This window comes from Peromyscus leucopus, chromosome 12 (assembly GCF_004664715.2).
Source record: "Peromyscus leucopus breed LL Stock chromosome 12, UCI_PerLeu_2.1, whole genome shotgun sequence".
In the NCBI taxonomy this organism is placed as follows: domain Eukaryota; kingdom Metazoa; phylum Chordata; class Mammalia; order Rodentia; family Cricetidae; genus Peromyscus; species Peromyscus leucopus.
In genome coordinates this window covers 66733647-66760850 of record NC_051073.1, presented here as the reverse complement: position 1 = coordinate 66760850, position 27204 = coordinate 66733647, and the positions used below count along the sequence as shown (strand labels likewise).

Here is a 27204-nt window from a genome sequence, read left to right as displayed (position 1 = left end):
CTAAAACTTGTCAGTTCCTAGTTAGCAAAAACACATTAAAAATAATTTTTTTGTCATGGGTTGGCAGAAGTTGTTCTTGTTTCCTTTTGCTTTTGCCACCCAGCTCCCAAACAAATCACCAATGGAGGCTTATTCTTAATTATAAATGCCTGGCCTTAGCTTGACTTGTTTCTTGACAGCTTTTCTTAACTTAAATTATCCCATCTACCTTTTGTCTCTGGGCTTTTTCCTTTTATTACTTCTGTGTATCTTACTTTCATTCTTACTCCATGGCTGGCTGGGTAGCAAGGTGGCTGGGTGGCTGGGTGGCTGGGTGGCTGGGCCCTGATATCCTCCTCCTAGATCCCACTAGCTTTTCTGCTTTTCCTCCCAGATTTCTCCTTCTATTTATTCTTTCTGCCTGCCAGCCCCACTTATTCTTTCTCCTGCGTTGTTATTGGTTGTTCAGCTCTTTATTAGACCACCAGGTGTTTTAGACAGGCAAAGTAACACAGCTTCATTGAGTTAAGTACATGCAACATAAAAAATGCAACACAACTTTGCATTATTAAAACAAATGTTCCACAGTATATGCAAATGTAACACATCTTAAAATAATATTCTACAGAAGTCTTGTAGAGAGGTACTTGTCTCACTCTTTGGGGCAGAACCATGTGATGGTGATCAGTGAAAGAGTATAACTTGAAAGCATTGAGTTAAAAAACAAAAGAAACCTAAGACTTGGGTAGCTTGTCCTTCAATAAGTATCTTTGGGTTTAGAGAGATTGATAGATGATTCTGAGAATATTCATTTGTGACCTGTGCCTGTTTAGGTGGTAGATTTCCAGTCATGTTGTGATGTAGATACACACTCATTTATACTATCAATGTTTGAAGTTTGATGCTTCCTTTCCTTGCATGAAATAGTATTTTCAGCAAACAGTTTCAAGACTCTCTGTAGCCCACCAGACCCCCTTTCCTACCTCACTACCTCACTTCCCCTGTTTGGGAAAGGTTAGATTTTTTTTAATCCTTGAGAGAATAATAATATTGATTCAAGCCACAAATAGTGGTGAGCTGAATCTATAAAAAATTTAAAAATATTATTCCATGAATACATGTAAAGTTTTTTTTATTTGTTTTGTTTTGAATGATCAGTACTATGACCTGGGTACATGATCCTCAAAGACCCTTATGTACAAGACTTTGTTTCCAGGCAGGGCGGCTGCACTGGGAAGTGGGATCTTCAGGAGACAAGGTCTGAAGGGGGTACTAAAGTCCTTGTGGATGCGCCCTCGTGAGGGTTGTGGGACCTAGTGCATGCCCTCACTCTCTGTTTCCTGCCCATAAGATGAGCAGTTTATTGTGCGCCTTCCTCCTCTGGTGCTTTCTAATATTCCCACCAGAGTTCTGCCTGGTTGTTAGTGAAACTTTCCATAAATCATGTTAATAACCATGTTCTCTGAAAAATGAGTTATTCCAGGTACTCATTACTGTAATATGAAGCTGACTAATATAGTGAATAGGTAAGATTAGTTCCCAGTTAGAAAAATTTTAAATAAAATTATAGGTTTTTTTTGCTTACACTTAGTGAAGCATGTGCTATCCACAAGAGAGAGAGTTGTGGATCTGTAAGCCTGGGTTCAAATCATAACTCCACCAATTCTTTGCTATATCACTGTACATGTAATATACGTACGTGTGTGTGTGTGTGTGTGTGTGTGTGTGTGTGTGTGTGTGTGTGTAATAACCAATAACAGTTCTGGCTTAGGTCTGGTAAAGCCTGGTTAACACAACTGCCATGCAGCTTCAGGACCTGAGCACTCAATAGCTCAGGTAATATTACAAAGCAGAGTGGGGAAAACTGTAAGAACCAGAATACCAGGAAGTCTGCTGTGAAGTAGTCTCTTATAGAAATAGACACATGAATATGCTGGGAGCAATGGTAACATCAATAGATATGTTAACTATGAAGGAGGTAAATTTTATGGGGCCCTTAGACAAAGAACTACAGCCAACTTATGACTTCTGAGAGAAGAATTGTCCACTCCCAGCGATGAGCCCCTAATTGGATATCCAACACAAGGTGATCAGCTCTGAAATAATATGTCCACAAACAACAAAAATGGACTCAGCAGGTTGAATTCATATATTTGTCTGTATATATACATATATACACATACATGTAGCAATAATAACATATGTAATGATAATAATTAAAGAACAGGCTATCAATTTGAGAGTGAGCTTGGGGAAGCATAGAAGGAAGGGAGTTGGAAAGGGATGAAGAGAGGAAAAGGGTAGGGGAAAGTGATGTGATTATATTTTAACTAAAATATATACAATATAAGAATAATAAAGCAATAAAACACGAAAAGCAGCATGCTAAACAAGGTATGAAGCCTTCTGTATTTTCTTGTAGAGATGATTGAGGTGAAGCCTCTTTGGAGTCCTGGGTTTTATGATTTAGTCAGTGATAATGGTGCAGTTTCATAATCCTACAAAATAAATATTTCTCTGTGTATTGTTTGAGAAGCATTAAATTATTTTATGTATGAAGTTGATGGTTCATAGTGAAATGAATGGTTATAGAATTTTACTCTAAATTCATGAATATCAATTAATATTTCAACAGACTCTGAGACGCATATGAAACTTTAATTGAACCTACACCTCCAGCTTGCCCATATTTGCAAGTGAATGTCATGACGACAGCAACGTATCCAAATGACATGACTGTATTTACAATTGATGTCAATTCATTGTCTGGACCCAAGGGTAACTTGTGTAATCGTATGGTCACTGATCACACATGGTTTGGGATATTAGAATGCATTGCTTTGGGACGTCAAGCACTTTGATCTTCTAAAGTCTACGACAGAAGCCAAAGTTGAAGAACAAGTAAGGGCTGAATTGTGACACTAGAACCATTCAGTGCATTCCCTTCTGTAGCCCACCCCACACGATTAAGACGATTGAAGTGGATTCCCAAGGCACCTCTATAAATGATGCTTCCTCTTGTCTTATTTTAGTGATGCTTTTACCATTGACTTTGGTCATTGGCAATGCCCAAGAGATAGGCTACCTGAGCTACCAGTCTGATGAATCTAACTTTCAGTGGCTGAATTGTAAGACTACACATGCAGTCTGCTGTCTTTGTGCCTCTAGTGATTTGTGTGTTGAATGCTTGGTCTGTTGTTCATCATCCAATACAGTGGCTGCACCTTAAGCAACTATGGCCCCAGCCAGAAATTGCAACTTCATAGCAACCAACAACAGTTGAGCCGCATTGGCCTTGGCCAGGTGGGAATTCTGTTCCCTCAAGCACCAGCTCTATCACCGAAGGAAACTTTATCAAAATCTCTATCCTTCCACAGAACTCAGGATTCTAAGCTCAGAGAGGCTAAATAGCAAAGAGCTAACCTTCTCTCCTTGCTTGCATCTACTGAAAAAGGGGGCATCCTTCTGCTCAGCCCCCTCTTAAGAACCCTGGCTACACTTAGCTCCTCCCTACCACTTCCTGTCAGCTAGCTGCTGACTCAGCCTCCTGACCCTGGGTTAATTTTATTTAATCAAGCAAATGTAATGTGTCTTTGCATTGTGAACAAAGGCAGCAGAAACAAATGTAACATACCTTTACACAGTTAAAATAACATTCCACAACATTGGTTCTCAGTGTGGTGAGGTGAGAGGTGGTGAGACTTTTAGGAAGTGGGGCTTCCTGGGAAGTCGTAGGATCCCTGGGAGTATTGCCTTTGAAAAGTCAGAAGGGACACTGAATTAATTCCTATAGGAGAGCTGTTCTAAATTAAGTAAGCATGACTGCTCCTCGCTCTGGCATCTGTTGTAGGATATTGTTTTAAGGTGTGTTATTTTTGCTTATGTTGCATTTGTTTAACTCTGTGAAGCTGTGTTACTGTGCCTGTCTAAAACACCTGATGATCTAATAAAGAGCTGAACAGTCAATAGCAAAGCAGGAGAAAGGATAGGTGAGGATGTCAGGCAGAGAGAATACATAGGAAAAATCTGGGAGGAGAAAAAAAGTAGCCAGAGAAAGAGGACTCCAGGGGCCAGCCACCTAACTACATAGCCAGCCATGGAGTAAGACACAAAGAAAGGTATATAGGAATAGAGAAAGATAAAAGCTCAGAGGCAAAAGATAGATGGGATAATTTAAAATTAAAGAAAGCTGGCTAGAAACAAACCAAGCTAGGGGTGGGCATTTATAAGTAAGAATAAGCTTCTGTTTGTGATTTATTTGGGGCTGGGTGGTGGGCCTCTTAAAAGACTAAAAAACCAATAACAGGCATCTTGTTTAGAGAAGGAATCTAAATCTCTTCCTCCCATGTGTGCTACTACTGCTGTTGTTACCCTTCTTCTGTGAAATCCTCATGAAAGGCCAACACTCAGGGCTCCTCTGATCTTGGATCCCAACCATTTAGAACCATAAGCTAAGCAAGCCTTTCTTCATAAAATTTGTTTATTATTATAGTAATGAAAACTGGACTGGCATGCAAGGCAGAGCACATGCAATATTTATTTATGTGTATGTGTTACGCATGTGTGATGGCCAATTCAAAGCGGCAATATAACTATAAGGAATGTTACTCAGAGAGCTTGTAAAACATTATTTCTGGGGCCCAGTGAGATGGTCCTTTCCACCAAGCCTGATGACCTGAGTTTGATTCCAAGAATTCACATAGTGGAAGGAAAGAAATAATTCCTACAAAGTGTCCTCCGACTTTCACATGTACATCATGACATCATGCACGCATGCATGATGCACAAAATAAATAAAATACAAAAACATAATTTTTGGATTTGTCTCTGAAGGCATTTTTAAGCAATATTGGGATTTGCAGCTATAGACTAAATGAAGAACTTCACCCTCACAAACAAGGACAGCTTCTATCTAGGTTGTTCACAATTCACATAAAACATAACTGTGGGAAGGGGTGAAACCCTCCTTTCAAACATGAACATTCATATTCTTCTTCCCAGAACACCAGGTTCTTAAGCCTTTGAACTCTGGGACTTTGAACACCACTTCTCATTGCAGGCTTTCCCACTTCTCTATCTTACAGGGGGTATATCACAGAACTTTTTGGCCTCCATAATCATGTCAGTCAGCCCTTTAAATATTTCTTATGCTGCTGAATCTTTATAGATTTTATTGCTTCCGTTTCTCTAGAGAATCTGGGTTAACATTGCATGCTAGCAAATATTCCAGCACATCAAACAACTTTCTTGTCAACAACCCCTTACTGAGGAATAACCTAGATCACATTGCCTGTGGACATATCTGTGGGGCATTGTTTTGATTGATAATACATGTGGGAGAGCCTAACTATTGTGGTGGCACCATCCCTAGACAGGTGGGCCTGCATAAGAAAGCTAGTACATGACAGACCTGAGAGTGTTGTAGAATATTAGTTTAAGATGTGTTACATTAATTTGTGCCATGGAATATTTTGTTTAATGATGCAAGAAGAATATGTTGCATTCTTTTATGTTACATTTGTTTAATTCTGTAAAACTGTGTTACTTTGCCTGCCTAAAACACCTGATTGGTCTATTAAAGAGCTGAATGGCCAATAGCTAGGCAAGAGAGGAATAGGCAGGGCTGCCATGCAGAGAGAATAAATAGGAGAGAAATCTAGGCTTAAGGGAAGAGCAAGAGGAGAAGTGAGAAAAGAAGAAGGAGAGGAGGACGCCAGGGGCCAGGCACCCAGCTACACAGCCAGCTATGGAGTAAGAAGGAAAGAAAGATATATAGAATAAATAAAAGGCCCAGAGGCAAATGTAATTAAAGAGAAATGGAATAATTTAATTTAAGTTAGAAAAGCTGGCTAGAAACAAGCCAAGCTAAGGCTGGGCATTCATAAGTAAGAACAAGTCTCCATGTATTTATTTGGGAGCTGTGTGGCAGGCCCCCAAAGAGGAAAAAAAAACAACTACATGAGAGCAAGTCAGAAAGTAAGTCAGCAAGCAGTTTACTCCATGGTTCTTGTCTCTAGGTTCCTGCTTGGAGTTTCTGCCCTCACTTTTCTCATTGATAGATTGATCACCTGGAAATGTAAGCCAATTAAACCCTTTCCTTTCCAAATTACTTTTGGTCAAAGTGTTTTATCACAGCATCAGAAAGAAACTGCAACACTTGTCACCTATTTTTGGCCATAGGAATCAATATTTATAAACAATACAACATGCTCACTTTCCTTTAATTCTGTCTTCTACTCTTTACAGTGAGATTTAGGAAGAACTTTCCTGTATACTCCAGAAGTTTGCTTTTCTATAGAAAATAGGACACATCTTGCTCACTCATTTCTTCCACACATCCATCCATCCATCCCAACTCACTTTTTTTCCAGATAACATAAAATCTACCACTCCCCCCATCATTCTATATAGAGTCCAGTGGTTAACACAGTTGTATTGTTCTGAAATTGTCACTATCAATCTTCTCCAGGACCTTCCCATCTTTGTCATTTGAAACTTTGCACACACACACACATACACACACACACACACACACACACACACACACACACACACACACTGCTTCTGCTTCCTGGCCCTGGCGTATGTAGTCTACTGCTGGTCTCTATGTATTTGCCTGCATAAGGTATTTCATATAAGTGGCATCATACATTTGTACCTCATGTCTGACTTCTCTTAGCCTTCAAAGGTCATCCATATTGTACCATGTGCTAAAACTGTCATTCTTTTAAAAGCTGAATATTCCATTATGTGTATATATCATACATAGTATATACATCCAACATATGGATACTTTCCATTTGCAGTCATTTGCTTTCTTTTGTTGTGATACACACCATGACTCAAAGCACCTTGGGGAGGAAAGGGTTTATTTTTTATCTAGCAGCTTATAATTTATCACTGAGGGAGGTCAGGACAGGAACTCAAGCAGAAACCTGGAGGCAGGAACTGTAGGGGAGCTCATTGAGGAATGCTGTTTACTGGCGTGCTCTCTGTGGCTTGCTCAGCCTGCTTTCTTATACGACCTAGGAGCACCTGTTCAGGAGTGACATCATGCACTGGAAACTCCCACATCAATCATTAATTAAGAAAATGCTTCACAGACGTGCCTGTAGGCCAATCTGATGGAGATTTTTTCTCAGCTGAGGTTCCCTCTTCCTAGATGACTCCAGCTGTGTCAAGTGAACAAAAGCTAACCAGGACACCATATTTTGGCTATGAAGATGTGCATAAAATTTTCCATTTGCCCTAGATTTTTCAATTATGTTAGTTGTATATTCAGAAATGGTATTGCTGACAAAAATAAAACAAACACCCCACTCAGTTGCATTTATTAGTTCCCACCAGGAAAAAGTAATACCTGCTCGCTCTTCATGTATGTGTGTATATAATCACTGAGCTTTGCATTCACTGCTATGCTGTCAAATTTGGGAGCACGAAGTGTGAGAGTCATGAAGGAAGGGGAATTAGTCTTCAGTAATTCTGTCCTATGTGGTGTTTAAGGTATTGGATATTCTTTCACTGTGATTTGCAGCTGTGGTTCTGGACTCACAGAGCCTCTGGAGACAGTCTCTACTAACTACGCAGGATTTCTCACTCTACTGTCCTATATTTCCTCTTAACTCCAGGCTTCAATTCCTCAGGTCAGTTCTGCAGTTGAACATCCTGTGTGCATGTTTGAATGCTTTTCGATGTTCTTTCAGCTAACACCCGGATCTATTATTCAGTGCTTCCTGCCTGAGTTGGAACAGGGGCTTGTAGGTTTTATAAAGAATAGTATTATAACTATGGGGTGGGGGGAGACAAAATGCAGAGACCCATCCCCACTGTACTAAGTTCTTCAAACTGGTTGATGTATTTGCAAGGTCACTGTTGCCATCATCACAGCCCACAGCTATAAGGGAAAGTGACTCACAACTGCATTGCTGTAGGTCTAGATGAGCACAATAGATCATCACTCCATTACATAAGGAACCGTACCCAATTCTGCCGTGTCCCCACTCCCTAAAGCACTCCTCAAAAAAGTGGGGTATCATTGATGCTCACTCAAGTGAGGAGTCTATGTCTTAGGGAAGGAAGCAGGGGTAATACACTCACCCAAATTCACTATTGCCTCGGTGCGAACTCAGCCCCACCTGTAGTTGACAAGCCTCAGGCTCCGCCCCCTCCTGACCATGGCAACCATGTGGAGGGTCTCTGTTGCTGGGGACCAGTCAGCTCAGTTTTCCTCTCTCCCCTTCTTCCTCCCCCTGTGCCAGGTTTCCTCATCTTATCTCAATACTGCTGGGCTACATTGGGGTGAAAGTGTTCAGTATTTTCATCGGTGGCCTACGGTTTAACTGAAAGCCCACGGAACAACAATACCTTCCAGGATCTGGTGGTGGGTTTTTTTGTTTGTTTGTTTGTTTTTGTTTTTTTTTAATCTGAAGGCTCCCTAAACAAAGGTTTGGGTAAGACCCTGCAATTTTGGAAGAATATGACTTGTATTCTTCCTGACACAGGAGTTAATTCCAGAAAAGCATATAGAGCCCTTCTTAATGTGAAAACAAGGAACTGGGAAAAATCAAAGCTGTGATTCAAAGGAGGGAAATGATGCAGCAGAGTGAGCAACACTCCACTTAAAACAGATGGACTATAAGCAACAGACACATTAAGAAATGATCTTACACACACTCTAAATAAATCTCAGAAGGGTGGTCTATTTCTCAAGCTACCAGAACATCACGTTGTTGCTTTACTTGGGGGGAAAGGCATGAGGAAATACCTACATGGATAGAGCACCAACAAGAGACCAAACTAAAGATTTCATCCATGCATTGCTTTGTGAACAAGTGAGTTAACATTGGGGTTACTTTCGGAACATTGTAGGGAGCCACCATTCTAAGATGGCGCTGGCTTCCTGGTAGCCTAGCTGTAAACACCTCCATATTTGGCTATGCTCTCGGGACTAAGTGTCCTGTGACCTGTGCATGCACGGGTATGGTAATTGGCTCTATGTCCTCAGCCTATCCTGTGGCTCCCCGTGCTTGCATTCTGGCAGGACCCAATCACAGTACGGCACGTTTGCCTGATTCCCTATATAAGCAGCTTCAGTTTAGTTCTCGGGGCCCCTCACCTCCCCCTCTCCCTTAACCAAGAGGCGCTCCAATAAAGTGTGATCTGAGAAGAATCCTCAGTGGTGGTCATTCTTCCTCGCTGGCCGAGGAGCTCGCCACAGAACATGGCTGACTCAATGCCATCATAGGTAATGACTCACAAAAACACCATGTGGAGCTCCCTGCACACCTGGGAGGCAACACCAAAGACTCTCCTCTTCCTCAGTGATTATTTAGTGCTTATTTAATGGAGTGGGGTAGGTAAGAGTTCCCTCATTTCCTTAACTTCCCAAGCCTTATAGGTTTCTAGAATCGTCTGAGCCTCCCTCAAGGAGGGAGTGTTTCAATTGTAGGAACTAGCTACACAACACCATCTAAAGAACTAAGCACCCAATACCAAACAGAACTTACAGAGGTATACATTTCATTTCTGAGTGATAGAAACAGTCGCACCATAGGAGTCTTTCTAAACATTGCAGTTCTGAAGTATTAAAGGCAAATGTGAAAATGATTTCTTTTGACCTCATTCTAGTTTGGCACATCGTGGAGTCCAGAGATATATTCCTTTCACAACTTTTTGACATTGCCCCCAAAGTTAATGTTTTTGACTTATGAAATCCTCATGGCAAATGATGAAGAGAGAGTCGTAAAGTACCAAAGCCCAAAACAGTTCGTAAACGTCTCTGAACACAGCTGCGATAGGACTTCTCTATCAGTAACGTCTGTGGGGTGGGGGTGGGAGTTAACCTAAGGGGTCAGAAGGAGACAATCCAAGCAGATGGGAACAGGGAAATCAATACAAGGATATATAATTGTGTTGGTAATCCCAGGGACAGCCATGGACAGAGGTACTCAAGATCATCCCCCCCGCAAGGATTGCTGGGGGTAAGCATTGACTCACTGTTTTCCACAGCCATGTGACAGAAGTCTTTCCAGGTCTGTCACTGTCCCAGCACTTTGATCTGTTTGTATGGTTGGAGTCCCGTCGATGGCCTGTACAGCAATGGCAAAGCCCTGGATACAGGAGCATAGGAGGTACTGAATGCTGTGTGTCTACAGTCGCCATGACAGTGGTCACCATGAGGATCAGAGAGACGTATCTGGTACAGCAAATGATGAAATTACACAAGGAAAAAAATACTCCTAGAAAATGCAAATCTAGACGGCTACAAAATGCAAATTGATGCACTGTAGCTTTTCCTCTGACACATTAAAGCATGCGTGAGACAGGCATGTTGTCACATGCCTGTAATCCCAGCCTTGGGAGGTGGGGACAAGAGGGTAAGACTCTGTTCAACAGTAACTTCAAGGCCAGCAGGAAGTAGATGAGACCTCATCTCAAATGAAACCAAACAAAAACAAAAGTGATCTTAAAAATGATAATTGTTAATATTTTAGATCTATAAGTAGGGAATGCACCCTTCTCTCACTGACAGAAAAATCTTAACTTCCTGGATTTGTGCTATGAATTGCAGCCATACTGCCTAATTTGTATGTTGAAGCCTTGATCCCCAGGACCTCAGATGTGTTTGGTGACAGGATGTTAAGGAGGTGGCAAAGTTAGACTAAGAGTTAAAGCAGGTCCTGGTCCAATAGGACCTGACACTGGTAGAAATACGCAGGGACCCCTATGCAGAGCCTCTGGCCCAGCACTGGATTCTCTGACAGTCAGGGAACTCACACCCCAAGGGCAAAGGAGCCTCAATATGTAAAAAGCAGCTGGCCACAGCTGGTAGTGCAGCAGCTGCTACCACAGAAAGCAAGAGCCTCTGACCCCAGCTGAATGAAATTGACAGCCAGCAACTGGAATAGACAAACTCTTTACAGTGCTTTCCTGATTGGTCCTGTTTCTAATCATATGTCATATAGTGGTATTTTGGCCAATCAGGGCCCAGCTGACCTTTGATAAATCCTGAGTCCTAAGGCTTCATTCAGCACACTGAAAAGTCAAAACACAACCAGGGTGGGCAGGGGTGAGGTAGGAGGAATGGAGCAGAGAAAAGGAAATTCTGGGCAGGGAATTGCTGGAACCTGTTGTGGAAGATTGGTTATAGATGTGTTACATTTGTTTATGCTGTGGAACATTTCTTCAATGATGCAAAGATGTGTTGCATTCTTTTATATTGCATTTACTTAACTCTGTGAAGCTGTGTTACTCTGCCTGTCTAAAACACCTGATTGGTCTAATAAAGAGCTGAACAGCCAATAGTGAGGCAGGAGAAAGGATAGGTGGGGCTGGCAGGCAGAGAGAATAAATAGAAGAAGCAGGATACAAAGGAGAAGAGGAGGATGCTGGGGGCTAGCCACTCAGCTACACAGCCAGTCATGGAGGAAGAAGTGAAGTAAGGCATATAGAATAGAGAAAAATAAAAGTCCAGAGAAGGCAAATTTAAGTTAAGAAAAGCTGGCTAGAAACAAGCTAAGCTAAGACTGGGCAATCATAAGTAAGAATATGTTTCCATGTGATTTATTTGGGAGCTGGGTGGTGGTCCACCAAAAGAGCAAAAATAAAAAACAGCTAACTACAGGAGCCAACCTCTGTGATGTGACATGGCCAACAGCTGAAAGTAGCAGGGTGCATTCATTCCTGCCTCAACCTCTAAGACACTATAGCTGCCGCATTCTGGCAGCTGCATCTAGCTTTGAGAGCTGCTAGAAACTGAGCCTGGAGTCACACTGCTCCTGTGGTTCCCACTGGTGACCATTTTCTGTGGGCCTGCTCTGCAAGGGACTACTACCCAGAAGCACAGAGAGCTTCCTGGGGGCTAGTAGACTGCTCAAGCTGTAAAGGCCCTTGACTAGGATCCCATTGCTTTCAAGAGCTCAAGCTTATTCTATTAAACTATCAAAATCTGTGTGGCAATTCACTTAAAGTTATCTAACCTAATTAAGGTTGTCAATCCCAGGTAACCAACAAAGCACCTCCCATTTGAACATCTTATGATGTCTACCTACTCCATTCATGGAGGGGGGCAGGAGAAGAACCCAGTGGGAAACAGGAGCATCTCCATGGACTGCTTCAATATCTCCAGAGAATAGGAGACTAATTGGAACACAGAGAGACACCACATCTACCCAGGAAGGTCAATGTAAGGATGTGGTAAGAAGGCCATGTCTGCTAGGCAAACCTGCTGGCATCTTGTTTTCAGCTTCTAGCATTTTGAAGTATGAGAAAAATGTATTTATGTCATTCAAACCACATTTGGTGGCAGGACCTGGCCGAGTACTGTCATGTCTGGCATTAAATACCTCATACACTGTAGTCACCAAAGATAACACTTCTCAACATCCACACCCCCATCCCTTGTTAGTAACAAAACCCAGGTTGTTTCATTGTTTGCCTTCATTTATTTATTTTTCTCTTGAGAAGGCATAACAAGAGCATGGCGTTAGCCATATCCCATGATTGGTTGAAGACAGCTTTGAAGATGCTATTCTTTATTGACTCAGCATCTCTTAAAAGTTGCCAGCTCAGGCTACAGATACCCAGGAAGAGGATGCAGATGTGTGGGTTAAGCTGAGAAGGTACTGCTTTCCTGGTAGAAGATGGAGAGAGATGGTACACATACATCCCTAACTCTGTCTTCTTATCTGTATTGCCTGTTTGCAAAAATCCAGCTTCATATTCTATCAGGCAAACAATCTCAGGGGACTCCAGTGGGCCTTTCTTTCCAGCAGTTTCCATGTGTACTCTTGGAGTCAGCCTCAATGGCTTAGCTATTAACATATGCCTAAGACCATGCTCCAGAAGTAGAGACCAGAGGTAGGAAACACTGACTGAGCAGATTAGAGCAATGTGCCCACCCTTATGATGTGAAGATAATGTCAGCCTTAACCCAGGGCTTCATGGACTGGAAGTGTGTTGCATGGTGGAGGTGGATTGTTGCCTAAAGGGAAAGGTATTGAAGAAGCAGAAATAACTACAACTTCCCCTACACCTGCCTGACTCACACAGCTCCTTCAGCCTAGCTGATTTCCCATGGTTCCCCTGATCATTCTACTGCCATCAATTCTAGACTAGTTGCTCCTGTTCTCTCCCTGACACCACCTGACTTTCTCTGCTACAGCACTTTTCTGTTGGGTGTCAGAGTCTCTTTGCCTCACGTTATTCCCAATTAGACTATACCAAAGCTACCAGGACAGACATCTCGATGATCTCATTCTCTGTTGCAACCCCACTCTCTAGCAGAGTGCCTGATACACAAAACACTTGACAAATGTTTGCTGAAGGACTGAAAACATGCTATAAGTATGCATCTCAGAAGAAAAAGGCAATTGAAAATGTTTTCAAGCACATAAACATGAACACTTGGGACAATGCACACACTAGTCTCTTCCCTATGCCCAAATCTTTATTAACGTCAATATCCAAGGACTGATACATTGATCAGAATATAGAACAGTCATGGGACTACATTTACTAATATATTTTCTTAAATATCAGTAATGATGACGACTGTACTTCTTCCCCCTTCTGCAGATAAGCATGGTTTTTCTCTTTGATACAGCTGTAAGCAGGTGTTTTTTCTTTCTACCTTATAAAATCTGTATCTGAATCATCAGTTACCATTACAGATATTTTGACTTGAAGATCCTTGCCCAGAAAACTGATTGGGAAGAAGGTGTGGAGCCACACACCCACTCCAGGGTCAGTCTGGATGACTCACTCTAGTACTACTGACTACTGATTGGGAAAGCATGGTTTTGAGTCCTTCCTGCTTGTCTTACCTCTCTATTTTCTCTGTAGAATGCCTATGGGTACAGGTGAAGGTAACAGAAGATTTGGGCTCTTCATTTTAGGCTATAGATGAATCATCATAAAGGTGGCCACCCCACAAACACAATCTCATCTCTCTGCTTCCCAAGTGGCACTGGCCCACAGATCATAAGGCATTTTTTTTTTATCCCTCCAAAGTCCCCAAGCCACATGAGTGAGATTCCTTTCTAAATGCAAAGCTCTACTGAAGAGGAGCTGAGTAAAGGGAGGTTATCCAACCTCTCTGGCTACTGACTTGCTTCAGTGTTGTGTAGGTAGTACCAAATGGAGTACTATGAGAACCAGATTCCTGGTACGGAGTACCGAGTATAGTACTATAATAATCAAGGTTTTTCTCACTGAACTCTAGAGAGTACCATGGGGCTCACCTAGTCTGCTCAGTGGTGACAGGAATGAATGGGACAGATGGTTTGTATTTTTAATCTTTGAATTTTTTTATTAGTATCTTAGTTAGAGTTACTATGGCTGTGATGAAACACCTTGACCAAAAAGCAAGTTGGGGAGGAAAGGGTTTATTTGGCTTACACTTCCACATTGTTGTTCATCACTGAAGGAAACTAGGACAGGAACACAAACAGGACAGGATCCTGGAGGGAGGAGCTGATGCAGAGGCCATGGAGAAGTGCTGCTTACTGGCTTGCTCAGCCTGCTTTCTTATAGACTCAGGACCACTAGTCCAGAGATGTCACCACTCACAATGGGCTCAGTTCTTCCCCTTAATCTAAGAAAATGCCTTACAGACTTGCAAAGGGATTGATCTTATGGAGGCCATTTTTCAATTGAGGTTTCCTCTTCAGATGACTTTAGTTTGTGCCAAGTTGGCATAAAACTATCCAGCACAGTAAGGTCTTAGCAAAACTCCATCCAACGACTTCTGGTCCATATTTGAGAAGCATTATGTGCTTTTAAGCATCCTAGTCTCTATGAATTAAATTAATTGAACTAACATTTACTCAGAACATCCAATGAACCAAGCCATAGAGGACTTGAGGGTGGATGCAAAGTGGTTTGTCCAAGAGCCCAATCCTGTCTCAGCTGGAGACAGACACACAATTACGACATGTGCTGCTTGGGAAAGCTGCAGCTCGCTCAGCCAGTACCGCCTTGCCTCACACAATCCTGCAAATCTTTTAAGGCCAATGCAAACCTTACCTTCTCTAGAAACCATTAAGTGCTCTGTTCAAAGCAAATCTTGTTTTATCTCTCTCACAGTCGGGGTTACATATTAACTAATATTTCCCTTCACATGCCTTTTGCCATCTTATTTCATATTCTTCTATTTATTACTGTGTGTGCATCGTGTGTGTCTGTTCACCACATGTGCATGGGCATGCACGTCAAATGTGTGGAAGGCAGAGGAGTTTGTCCTCTCCTTCCATCTTTACATAAGTTCTGGAATTAAACTCAGGACGCCAGGCTCCCGCAGCAAGGGCCTTTAGCCACTGAGCCATCTTTCTTGCCTCTGATTTTATATTCTTGAAGAGCAGAGGCTCTTCTTAGCCATCACTGAATTCTCCAGATTGGCCACCATAGTGTTTTTCATGTAGCAAACACTGAGTATTTGTTGAATTGAAATCAAACTAGTAACACTAATCAGACTAGTTCTTGAGGAGTTTTCACAGCCTCTGTGATGTCGACAGAAAACGGGATGGATGCAACCCATTTCCAGTGAACAGTCTTAATCTGGGGCAAGAAATCGCTTGTTGGGACTTGAAGCACATGAGGGTTTTAACTTAGATACCATGAGACTCAGGGCATGTTGTTTTCATAGAGCATCGGGAGACTTTTCGGCATCATTTGTTGTCACAAAGCTTGGATGGAGACAGACTCTGATTTATCCTGTGACATCAGTGAGCATGGCTTTTCTGCCAGTGCTCAGCGAGTGCCTGAGTTTAGGAAGGAAGGAGGGGTTGTGGCACATGAGAAACACATCTCAAGGTGATGGGTGATAGGCTCGCTAACAGAAGTAGGAACGGAGGTAACAAAAAGCAAAGATGGATGTAGGAGGTGGGCAAGGCCAAACTGGACTGAGACGAGGACCCCAGCACAGACAGGAAACTGCAGCAAGCCACTGCGAGTTCATGAGAGCCTGGCCTTGCTCGGAGGTGCAGCTGAGCCAACTGTGGCCCTGGAAGGTCACCTCTGGGAGCCTGAATTTACTGTGAGGCAAAGATGTTTACTATAGAGACTGAGAAAGATTCTGGAAGATCTTAAAAAAAAAAAGCCATTAATATTTTCAAGTAAAAACAATTTCTGGAAACTGATAAGGTGTCAAATGCATGAGAAGGAAGATCTTGAGCAAAGAAGTTGGTGATTTGGGGCCACTGGATTTGTCAGGGAGAGGAGATGAGGGCAAAGCGTAAGATGGAGGGAGACGGGACAGGAAGAGAGACTGCATTTGTGGAGCTGGGAGGAGGTTACCTTGGAAAGCATTTCCATTGACAGCAGCTCATTCTGTTCCGAGTTTCCTGTGGACTCTGTTTCCATCACCATTGCTGACTATAATAACGAGGCCTAATTTCACATGCTCACCCGTGCCTCAGGCCCTGCAGACAAACAGAAATGACAAAGAGGTTGCTTCTCGGAAAAACCCTTTGTGATTTTAATTTTTCACACACTCATGAAATATAACTGAAAGGGTTGGTGATGAAGATAATTTGGTATTGTTATTCACTGTGGTGCTGAGTTTGACAAGGCGTGCTTACAATTCAGAGACATCTTAGGTGTGAAGGATTTCTTCAGTACTCTGCCATAGTTTCCATTCAGTGGCTGGAGAAGAGTTCACATGGGCTTGAGCCAAAGGCTCTTGATCTTTTGTACAGAAAAATGGCTTGATGGTGTGAAATGATACCTGAGGAATTGGTACCTTCTAACCACAGACAGTAGGGACTGAGAGTTCCTCACAGTATGATGTAAATTTCACCTTTTTTTTTTTTTTTGGTGGCAGACAGAGCTAACTTGCTAAGAATACATAAAGTAGGGTTCATCTAAGGTAACACTTTTGAGTGTGTTTCATTTTAGCCTGTTTCTTAGTTTTCAGAAAGCAAAAAAGCTATCAAGATACACAAATAACGAGGTTATTTAAGTTAGCAGTAAGAAACCCCAGATGCATTTCATTTGGGAATTAGGATTTTTTTTTTAAAGCATGCAGTTAGAATCTGTGCTAGTCTATTGTGTTGGGAAACTAAGATTCTAGTTACCAAATCCAGAGCAGAAACTAACTGTAGTGGTATTTGCTCTGCCCATGACCTTGAGTATATGGCCTGAAGGAGGTGTTGCTTCTTGCCATTGTACATGACCTCTTAAAAGGAAAGAGGGAAGGGGTAGAAGGGCCCACCCCCTTCTCCCTGCTGCCTGCTTGCTGGTCTGATGGAACTGCCAGGTGGATTCGCTCCTGGTCAGGTTAGAGGACGACTTGAGCTGTCTACTCAATTTCCTCAATTTACCCTAATAAATTTCCTTAATCATCTTTAAACAGACTCCCGTGGATTTATCACATTAACTAACTTCAAAAGATTGCTGTTCCACAATTTACTACCCACCAAAACAAGGTTGGAGACAGACTCACATTACCTGGAACACAAGTTGAAAAGATAATATTCAGTCAACTATGACCCTGGGAAGTGTGAACAGATATGGATTTGCCACTGACAATTCTCTATCTAGAAACCACAAGTTTACTGCAGCAAATGACCTCTCCTTGTGCCCCTACCTTCCTCCTCCTGGGTAACCAATGGGTGATAGAACTCTGCGACTCAGACAGGAAACAAGTCAGGCACATTTGGACTTGAGCATGTTAATATTCTGGAGTTCCTTACTGCTTGCTCATCTTCATCTTTCTCTATCCCAAAGCCAGTATGCTTTCTTTTTCTCTTCCACAGAGATCCAAGCTTGATTTGGATTAAAACTGTTCTGTGAGCCATGAGAATTATTATTTCCAGAACCTGCTCCTGAAGCCTGTCCAGAATAGAACACTTTCCATTGATTCACAGTCTTAAGTCTTGTTCCTTTTAGGCCTAAGCAAAGCTATTCCTTTTATAAAAATAGCAGGTATTAGAATCTATTTTCTTATAATTCTTCTGATAGCACCCTTTTCCTCCATACTGAATATTCACAGTTTCCCTGCCAGAACCAATTATTTTATTTGATCTTATCATCTGAAATTTCAATTACTACAGCACAAAGGACTCAGGTGAGCTAACTTCTACACCTCAGTTTGTTCTCACTTCATGCAGCATAGGTCTGTCAAGAAGCACATGCTTCATTCAAGACACTCCAGTAATTTTTTTCTCATGCCAGCATAAATTAAAGACTTGTTCAGTCAAGGCTACATTCTTCCTCTATGCCTTCAGTGGCCCACAGTTGGGTCTAAAAGAGATTTGCTTCACAGGTGTGAGGGGCGGGGACTAAGTGGACTGTCATGAATGTCTGCTGCTCACATGATGTGTACTCTTACCTTCTGCCCTGGTTTCCCCAAGTGACTTGCTCTGCCACAGAAATAATGTGGACTCCTTCCTGGACCCTGCGCCGGAAGTGAGACACAGCACTTTGGGTCCACAGGTCCTGGATGGTGACTGAAGTATGGAATTGCTGTCCCCACGACTTTCATTCTTCTGAAGAACTTTCCAGCAAGGGTAAATTCAGTACATTTTTACATTCTAAAGGCACAAAATTGGGGGGTCTATTTTTTCACTCTTCATGAAGGAAAATTCAGAAGGGAGCTGCTTCCGGGCGCTTTTATCTACATGCTTCACTCTGTCGCCTATCAGCCCTCCCCAGCCAAGAATACAAACGCTATTATTAGGAAAGAAGCTGTCCTTCAAAATCCTGAACTAAACTGTCACGGTGTCAGTGCCTTCCTAAAATACCTACGTTTATACCCAAAGACAAATGCTACTCTCAGCCTTTATCAGAGGTCTTCCTTTGCAGTGAGCATCCGTGATTACAGAAGCCCATGGCTGAGTAGGAAACTCAAGGTGCTGGGAATAAGTGACCTGATAGTGAGCGCTTAGCCCTGAATAAGACACTTATACCATCTCCTTTAAAGAACATTGATGAGGAGGGCTTGGAAAGAAGGTCAGAGCCACGGGATAGGCAGAAAGGATACAACTTCTCTGCTCTGAGCACGGCACACAGTCAATGCAATCATGAACTCATAGCAGCTGAGGTTACTGGCACTGGACCCACACAAGACACTCAGTCATGATTGAGGAGCTCACTTCGATAGGCCCTCCCCTTCGCTATGAACCAGTGCCTCCTGATAGATTTTCAGAGTCAGGGAGTCATTGCCCTCCATTGCCTGGTTTCTGGTGAGCCCACCAGCTTTCTAATGGGTAGAGCATGGACACACAAACCATTCTGGTTACACTCAGCGAGTCACAAAACAAAAAGACATGAATATGGGAGAGGGATTTAGAAGGATGGGGGGCAAGGGGTTGACAGAGATGGGAAATAAGAGAGGTTGCTGTGTGTGTGATATTAAAAAAAACATACGGAGTACACAATCATCAAAGGACAAGTTAAATAAATAAACGAAACCTTCACCTGGAAGCTAGTTCAATCATCCCCCAGCTGTCACAGAGTTGGTGTAGTATGTGTGTGGAATGCCCCCCCAAAGCCCACTGCTTGGAGACTTAGCACCCAGCCCAGAGCACTATTGGAAAGTTTGGGAACTGTTGGGGCAGAGGACCCTGGAAAGGAAGGTTAAGTCACCGGAAGCGAGACCTTGCAGGAGGAGACGATGAGACCCAAGCCCTTTGTGCTCTATTTACTCCCTGGCTACCATGAAGTGAGCAGACTTTTGGTCATGTGATTCTAGCTAGTTGGGTGTACCAAGTAATTATGGACACGAAGCAATGGAGTCAGTGGCCATAGACAGAAACCCTCAAAGCCTGAGCCAGAACAAACCTTCCCCCTAGAAGTCAGTCATCACAGGTGCTTGGTCACAGTGATGGGACATTGACAGAACAGTTCTCAATTTTCTCTACAAATTTTATTTTTTAAGGTGGGAGCAAGGTTTAAAAAAAACAATTCAGTTTGACTGTAATGGTCACAATGTAACTGTTTTCAGATTCCACATATCGCACATACATCCTTGACAACTTACAAGAATCTTCTCTCCCAGAATGTTGGTGCCTTTATCCATCAATCTTGGCAAATTCTCTTCCATCCATCAAAGAGGTGGACATGCTTAGGGCCTCAAATGATGGAGGTCATAGAGGAGAAATATACCCGATTAGTAATATCAGCTGTATTATCTGACCCCAACTGAGGCTTGTGATGAAACCAGACAAGATTATCAATGAAGGCACCAAGGGTATCCAAGGGAGCCCTGGGGATCTATCTGAATGTTTAAGAAAGAAAATGCTCCTTCTGATAGGTGATAAGTTTTAGCTATACTCTGGTCTGCTTAGGCTAAAGTAAGTATTAATTTGGGGTATTTAATCATGTTACCTGCTTAGCAATGCCAATACAGAGGAAGCTGGTGATCAAGGCCGTAGGATATTATTCGCACAGAATACCAGAGCAAACTTTACCTACAGAATGGCAGAAAGGCTGTGTGCATGAGGAAACACCATAAATCCACTCAGTGCTAATAGCACGCAATGAAAACTCCTTTTCGAAGAGAGATTTTGCACACAAAGAGCCCCAAGGGAAGAGACGGCAATGGAAACATCCATCAAGTAAGGAAAGGGTGTTTAGAAAATTGCTATTCTGAGTCCATCCATCATGCTATCAGAAACTGCTGAGTTAATCCATTTACCACCACAGAGAGCAAGCCCGGAGACAAACGCAAAAGGATGCCTTGGGGAGGGTTTCCAGCCAGGCTTCTGCAGAGGCTAATGTGGACACTAGAGATATGTCCATAACACTGAGGGGTACTGAGTGCAGCTCACACACCAGCGTGCAGCTGCTGGCGGTTACTCAGATATGAGCCATCACTGGATGCTAAAAAGCATTTTCTTTCCTCGTGACATCGAGTTTTGAGCTATGAATATGTGCCACAGCTCCACCTCTTCAGTGGCTTATTAGCTTGTTATCCACCTGTGGCTAAAACAAAATGAGATCTTATGTCTCTGAATGTCACTGTAGTTTTTAAGCTCCCCATAAGAGGAAGGTGCTAATTAGAAATGCTACAAAGCTTGTAGGGGAAAAAAAAGTCACAATATTACTTTCTTAGCGTTTATAATTTCCCCAAGGAGGCAAAGCACAAGCTAAAATAAAAATAAACCCTTTATTTTTACAGCCCTTCTCTACTTTTACTGTTTTTCCCATTTCACTCGATTCACGTATGTGCATGTTCTGAAAGCGAGGCATCCCCACACCTTATTGAACGGGTCTTCTTTCACAGTGAACGGATTGAATCTTCTTTCAAGTTGAGTGGCTCTTTGTCCAGGGGTGGGGTGGGGGAGGGGGCAGAGATGTATGAAATACAAGATGGGGATGGTCTTAGGCACCATGCGCTCCAGTCCTTTCCAAGGCGTGCTAGTCATGTATGACACTGAGCGAGAGAAAGAAGCTTTGCCGTGGAAAATCGTGCCGAGCGCACAGCTGCTTCGAGAGCAAGCTGACTGGCGTGTGGCACAGCACTGAGAAGGGTCACGGGGCAGGGCTGGAGTGAAGGCTTGCGGGTGAAGAGCGTTTGCCATTTCTGCAGGGCATCCTGGTACCCACAGGGCGCCTCACAACTGCCTGCAACTCCGGGTTCAGGTGACTTCTGGCTTCCTCAGGCACTGCACGCACAGGATGTGTGTACATGCAGGCAGGCAAACATGCGTGCACATAAAATAAAAACAAATGAACCGTTTTAAAAGACCATTCTCTATCGAGGATAGATTTTGTTTCCAATCTCTTCCAGGAACCAGCAAACTCATAAAATTCCCCTGAAACAATGATCAGAACATGCGATGCTAATATTACTGTTTTCAATTTTTTTGAGTGAGAACCTCTTTTGATATTATGCAGATATGATGTTTAAATTTTATTACTTGGTAGCTGGAATTATTTTCAGGATCATATGCCTCTAGTAATAAATACATGTATAATAATGCTCCTTATTGTAGCTTGAGTTTTTCTGCCTTGCCCACAGTCAGGACAAATCTCTGTCACCCGCCAGTCCCACAGCGCTCAGACCCAACCAAGTAAACACAGAGACTTATATTGCTTACAAACTGTATGGCCGTGGCAGGCTTCTTGTTAACTATTCTTATATCTTAAAGTAACGCATTTCTACAAATCTATACCTCGTCACGTGGCTGGTGGCTTATCGGCGTCTTCACATGCTGCTGGTCATGGCAGCGGCTGCAGCTAGTCCTTCTGCCTTCCTGTCCTTTAATTTCTCCTCTCTGTTAGTCCCGCCTATCCTTCCTGCCTAGCCACAGCCAATCAGGTTTTATTTATTGACCAATCAGAACAACTTGACATACAGACCATCCCCCAGCACAGCCAAGTACAGACCATCTCAAACACCTGCACTCAGGCCCATGGTCCTAATCATCCTCTATACGGACCTGCTGGGTAACGCCACAAGGAACCCAAGAAGGGCTCCCACAGGACATACATTAACATCCCACAGCACTTATGTGATGACATTCTCATCTCCATGGGTCTGGGTTAAAACTGTCTGCGGGTGTGGTTGGTTGGCAGATTCTTATTGCACCGTTATGTGAGACTTTCCCCAAGAGATGCAACATGAGCATCTACTCAGACCAGGTAGGGAGCCAGTGGAAGACCCAGGAAACTATTCTACCAAAGCACACTGTGGTAAACTAACAACTTATTTGTATTATTCAAAGGAGTGTGGGTGAGAAGTTACTTATAAAGGCATGGGTGACTGAGAGAGGGCTACATCTCTGAAAAGCCCACCCCAACCTGGGCACACAGCTCATAAAATCTGCAACCCTAGAGCCTTCTGGTAGGCAGCTCAGCTGGTGACAAAATATTATGACATTAGATAGCGGTGACAGTTGAACAACTTTGTACATGTTCTAGAAACCACTGAATTATACACTTAGAATGTTAAAAAAAATTTAATATATGTTGTAACTGATTTAACTCAAATGGAGAAAGAAATCCGTGTTCAAGTAGAGAGGGAAACGTGCTCCAAAATGCTACTTAGAGAAAAGTGATGTGGAAATCAGCTCTGTGAATGAAATGGAGAGAAGGCTGACTGACACATGCCCAAACTGGAGTCATGAAAGAACAGGACAGATGACAGAGGAAGACCAAGATTAGAAGCCATGCCTCTCCAAAATGTCTTCAAATATGCATTTTTCCCCATTTCAGCAAACTGAACAGATCTGAATAGTCCAATCAATAAAACAGCAAACTACGAGAAAAGAAAGTATCATGGAGCACAATGATAGAAAGATGTGTCTCACCTGGAGGAAAAAAAAAGATTTTTCTAAGGATGAACATTGAAATGATGGATGGTTTCCTTAAGCCTTGTAAAATGAAAGCCAGAAAAGAAGACCTCCAGTTCATTGAGAAAACAGGTGTCAATCCAGAAATGAATGTTTGCTTAGAAGCGTCTTCTAATGTGCCAATTCTGAACACAACAGAATGAGCCAATAACCTGCCTGCACCATACACAGTTCATGCTGTAAGAGGAAATAGGGAGGAGATGATTCACTCTAAACAGAACTCCATAGTAAAAACTAATCAGGAGTGATCATGTCTAACCTGTGGCCAATTTTAAGGTACAACCAAAGTTTGGCACACCATGGAATGGCAGTTGGGAGGAGGCTGATCAGAGAAGTCCATGGAGGGCCAGAACTGGTGGTGAAAATGAGAGAGAGGATGATTAACTGTAAGCTGCACTAGAAGATCTTAGAGGGAGCACTAACAGAATAAAAATAGAAGACAATAGAGAATGTAAGTTAAAAAAAAAAAATGAAAACCCCAAAGCTCTGTATCAGTTAGTTAACCATCCTAGGAGCTAGTGCCATAAAACAGCAGCCATTTACTATTGCTCATGAGCTCATGTGTTAGCCACATAGTTCTAATCTGGCCTAGAATCAGCTGCTCTTGGATGGAAGGGCTTCTGCCAGGCCTGGTGAGTACACAATGGCCTTGTCTAGGAAGGCTGATCTCTTTGCCCCCAGGAAATCACTCACCCTCAAAGGCAGCAGCTTGTTCTGTTTTACCTGGATAGTTGAACATGTTCAAAGAGATTGAGTGCAAGGCCTCTTGAAGCCAGCCTAGAGGTCAGCTAACTTTTTCATGAAGGTCTAGATAAGTAAATATTTTTAGTTTGCAAGCTGCAGAGTTACAGCTTCTCAGCTCTGCTGTTTTGGCAGGAAAACATCTCTAATCAAAATGTAAATGAATGAGTATGGCTGTGTTCCAATAAATCTTTATTTATAAAAATAGACAGCTGTCCAGATTTGGCCTGTAGGCTGTAGTTTGTTTGCTCCTGGCCTAGACTTAGAGTTGGCATAGCTTTGCTTCCACCTCTTGCTTGTTGGAAAAGCAATCTTGTTACCAAGAAGATCTCTTCATAGGGAGAGAAAGAAATACATCTCACTTTTGACAATGTGTTATAATTTCAATAAATCAAAAGAGCTCAAGAAAAGAAGGAAAAGTCCACGGGGGGAGCAGAAATAAATGTAGAGCACTACAAATAAAGTCAAGCATGTTGTAATTCTCAAATTCACAGCAAGGTTCAAGGGAATCATCTTTCTACTCTAAAATATAAGCCAAAATCATCAGAGTGGCAAAGAGGACTTTTAAAATCCATCATCACTGTGAGCAACTTTTGCTCATTTCTCTTAGGAATTGATTAAACAGTTGGTATTGCTGAGTAGTGCTGAGGTCCTTGCTCGGCTCTGCAGTTCTGATATTGCATGCATATCCCCGAGATAACCTTCTGTGTGCTTTGAGTCACATATAAAATGACTCACGAAAGTGTTGACTATGAAGTAAGAACCTAGAAACAATCACTTTAATTGCTTCATGTGAGTCAAGAAGTGAAGTAACCAGGCAGAGGCCATTAGTAGAATCCCACAGGAAGAAAACAGGAATAAGCTCCAGGTACAGAGTGGCCCTCAGGAACAGAGGGGTGTGGACAAAGCATGCTGGGAAAGAGCAATTTTATCTACCAGATGTTTAAAACACATGCAACTAGGCAGTATGTTTTGGGGAATGGGTGCATCTGTGGTAAGCCCACACAGCTGGTACTCACTTTTCAGTGAGTTAGGGTGCTACAGAAGATGCATAAGAGACCAAAGACGTCACCTGAGAAGAGTGGCCTTCTATATCATTGCTTCCCAGCATATACCGAACCTGCCATCTCTGAGTTTCCTGGCTTCTTCTTCACTTCATTTACATATCACACACCCTGAAGAAGCTGAACTCCTCTTAACTGAGGCAGGGCACATCACACAGCCTGTGCCGGAAGAGTGTGAGTTCTCACATCTGAAAACTCCCCTGTTAGCCTGCAATTGTATTACAGAGAGTAGAAACTGCTCGTTCTCCTAAACAGAAAATCTTTAAGTGGCATTTTCGAATTCTCACTAGAGTTGATCTGTATACTCAGTAGAATATAATTAGCCCTTTATATTTTATTGATTCTGGCCTTTAGAGCAGCTTTAAATAAATTGCACTCAGTAATTTTGGCATTGAAATTTTGAATTGTTGTGAAAGCCCAAAGCCTGCAAACTATGTGTGAATATTTAAGCCACCAAATAGGATATATTATGGCAAAATAAAATTCAATATGAGTGTTCTCCCTCAGCCAACACTGTAACCAGGAAACCCGCCTGTGGTATGTCTAAATTCCTGTGAAGGATTTCACGATGACCCCATAGCATTGTGGGAACTTCATGCAAAAGGGTGCCACTGTGTTTCAACAGACACATCGTGGGCACTCTGCACCATAAGTTAACTGGTTTCCAGCTCTGTGATCTTAACTGGGACAACAGAAAAGGGAAAGGGGGACATTTTCTAATCTCAGGCAAAGCCTCCCCTGTAGATGTGACTGTCAGGACATCTAGACCGCTATGGTTTTAATAAGAAGTATCCCCCCACCCCTGCCAAAGACTCCCACATTGAAGAGGTGGTCAAGTGGTCTCCCTTCTCCTCTTCTCTCTCTCTCTCTCTCTCTCTCTCTCTCTCTCTCTCTCTCTCTCTCTCCTCTCTCTCTCTCTCTCTCTGTCTCTCTCTCTCTCTGTCTCTCTCTCTCCCTTTCTCTCTTCTTTTTCCCTCCCTTCCCCCCATCTCTCCTCTCTCTCTCTGTCTCCTTCCCTCCCTCCCTGGCTTCCCATTTCTCAGTGAGATAAACATCTTCTGCTTCCACATAACCTTATTACTACGTTACTCTTCTACCCAAACACATGGGGCCAGACTACCATGAACTGAATCAATAGTCAATATTTTCTCCTCTTAAATTGTTTGTGCTGGTTATTTTAATCACACAATATCTAGCGAACACTTGGACCCTTTGAAGATCAGAGGAGCCAGGTCATAGCTCTTAAAGACACTCATGGTTCAGATGGAAGGCGCCAGAGGATGAGCTCAGTCCTACTCCTGTTCAATCTGAAGTCTACTGGGTGCTCATGTAGGCTTGAACTTTGGACCTTTGAATCTGATCCTAACTAATGTTTGCCTGTGGGACTTGATGACAGAGCCGTTCCCAGGGCTTGAAGCACAGCACTGCCTACCCAGGCCTTTTGCTTGTCCTCGGGTCTTCTTAACACTGATAAAGGACCCCTCCAACTAGCCTGCGCCAGCAGAATCAACTAGCTAAAGGTACTGTGATCGCCTGCACAGCACTGACCCTAAACCTTCATTTATTCACTCATACATATTGAATTGCTGCTGATGGTTAAGAATAGTGAATGTGCACAGCCCGGCAGGGCCACAATCCCAGTTCTATCTCTTATTGGTTCTGTGTTCCGGGCCAGACTATAATGTCTCTCTTCCTTGGCACCCTTGTTGTGATTGCATTAGTTAAAATGTCTGCCTCCCTTTAGGTACACAGGAAATAGTTCAGGTTAGCAACTCTTTCCATTTTTTTTTTCCTAAGGGGCATTCTGAGTAGGAGAAGAGTTTTATATACGGACACTAAGTACCACTGTGGAGATCACCTTGATGCTAGCAGCAGTTCTGAAACTTGTCTCAGGAGTTTCAGATTCTAGAAAAATGATGGAGGAACCAAGGCTTCTGTGGGCTTGTGTGAGATAGCCACATTTACTTTAGGTATACCCAATTAATGGAGCAATTTACTGTGTAATTGGTTGAAAGAAACAATGATCCTTTCTCAAATATTAATTAATCTATTTAATTTATCAGGAAATGGCATAGGTCTTAGAGAGTAATCATTTCACACAATCCACACAGCCCAGTGTGAAGAGT

At 42.6% G+C, this 27204-nt stretch overlaps 1 long non-coding RNA gene across 2 annotated transcripts in view; it reads right to left on the bottom strand.

The window, feature by feature from the left end:
• The window catches only part of LOC114707353, a 40029-nt gene extending 15979 nt beyond the window's left edge, over positions 1 to 24050 (bottom strand). The window contains exons 1-3 of one of the 2 annotated variants that reach the window (XR_003736644.2): positions 23967 to 24050; positions 16273 to 16397; positions 9993 to 10174 (exon numbers count right to left, since the gene is read on the bottom strand). This is a non-coding gene — a long non-coding RNA (uncharacterized LOC114707353). Of the gene's footprint in view, positions 1 to 9992; positions 10175 to 16272; positions 16398 to 23966 lie in introns of those variants that run through there. The other variant, XR_003736643.1, reaches the window with a different exon arrangement.
• Between the last annotated feature and the right edge of the window lie 3154 nt (positions 24051 to 27204).